Consider the following 1,682-nt stretch of genomic DNA (forward strand, 5'->3'; position numbering starts at 1 on the left):
CTATTCAACTAGTGATTTGTGTGATTTTGGCTACCAAAAGGGCCAATAAATATTGGTCCCTTTTAGAAAAACTTGACAAGTTTTAAATAAATCTATAAATGTTTTTCTTATCTAAGTGAGTTTCTTTTGAGCAAGGACACAGAGAATTGAGAGGGGAAAGAAAACAATTGTAACAGTGTAAAAAGACATTTATTTTATACAAATGATTTTACTTTGGAACAGAGTCAAGATGTAACATGTTCAGAACAATTAACATAAGATTTAAAAACAACTAATTAACTTTTATAAACACCATGGACAAAGAGAACACCCACAAACATACAATTGATAAATAACAGGAATGGAAATTAATTTACTGATTTAATTTGTTTTACAGGTAGTGGAAAAAAAATTAAATGAAGCAGCATGTGTACATAACTACAACTGATCTAGGTTAGGTCACATGTAGGCTTGTTCACTTAAACATGCAGCCAGCTCTGCCGGGCTGCCAGTCTGGCTCGGAGGCAGCTTCCAGACAGCTTGCTGTCTTCAGCCGCCGGATGCCGTCCTCTTCTGGTTAAACCTCCTCCTCCTCCACGTCAAGCTGGTCCCCTGCCTCTATACTAATATGGTGGAGGATGCAGCAGGCGGCGATTACTTTTGGGGCAAATGTCGGGCGGACCTCCAGCGCCCTAAAGAAAATGGAACGCCACCACGTCTTTATAGCACCAAAGGCACGCTCAGTGATGTTTCTTGCCTTGGCGTGGTGCCTGTAGTGGCGTGCCTCCACTTGGACTGTACCAAATATAAAATAACTTGTAATTTAGGTAATATGCTGATATGTCTTAATGTTCTATCCAATTAATATAATCTATGTATCAATTTTGTGTCATTGTTGGCTCTATTTAAGGACAGAAGGTAAGAGATCTAATGGCAACTGGCGGGCGATAGGGCGTCAGGGAGGTGATTGGGTCCAGGAGGCATGGGAACGCACCATTGCAGTGTAGAAAAAAAATCCCTTAGGTGGGTATAAAGCATTTTTATACAACGGAGAGCGCCACAGTACCAGTGAGTGATGGACAAAGCCTACATTGTCGATGTAAACATTCAAAATCTTTCCCGTGCGTCACACACACCCTGCAGGATGATTGAAGGGAAGAGTTTTCTGTTTAATAACATTTCTTTTGTGGCTCTGCAGGTGGAACAATTCGCACGTCACCCACCAATGGCACCGACTGCTCCTTTGAGCGCCTCGATCCCGGCAAGGCGGGCAAAACCAGCACCCACTCCCTCCAAATCTTGTCTTTTTGGGAAGAAATTTTTTTTAAATGATCCCCATCAGGGAGTTCATGACTCTGTGCACCACCTGGCACACAAGGGCATCACAAGATGTCGGCTGTTTCCCTATAGGAGGCACCGCCGCCAGCCAGAAGAGGGTCACCAGCACTCTCCTTATCCTCACATGTTTTGTTGGTGTTTCTTCCTGTAAATAAACAAATGCCAATGTTACCATAATTGGTTTTTAATTTCTCACCTTTTTCATATCATAAAACTATACCTGGTTAACATGTAAATTAATATAGTTCTCAAGAAAGAAAAAGTAAAATGTATAGTCCTGTAAAACTAGTCAAGTATAGCAAAATGTAACAAATGGGCTTCTCTTCTCTGGTGTTTTTATAATGTACAGATTCTCATTGTAAGAT

The 1,682-nt window shown here is 41.1% G+C and overlaps 1 long non-coding RNA gene across 1 annotated transcript; it reads left to right on the forward strand.

Annotated features, from left to right (window-relative positions):
• The first annotated feature begins 914 nt into the window (after positions 1-914).
• LOC118561977 lies at positions 915-1,250 on the forward strand. The gene is made up of 2 exons (XR_004930411.1): positions 915-1,002; positions 1,178-1,250. It is a non-coding gene; the product is annotated as an uncharacterized LOC118561977 (long non-coding RNA).
• Positions 1,251-1,682: the final 432 nt, after the last annotated feature.

The sequence above is a fragment of the Fundulus heteroclitus genome, unplaced genomic scaffold (assembly GCF_011125445.2).
Source record: "Fundulus heteroclitus isolate FHET01 unplaced genomic scaffold, MU-UCD_Fhet_4.1 scaffold_777, whole genome shotgun sequence".
NCBI classification, from domain to species: Eukaryota; Metazoa; Chordata; class Actinopteri; order Cyprinodontiformes; family Fundulidae; genus Fundulus; species Fundulus heteroclitus.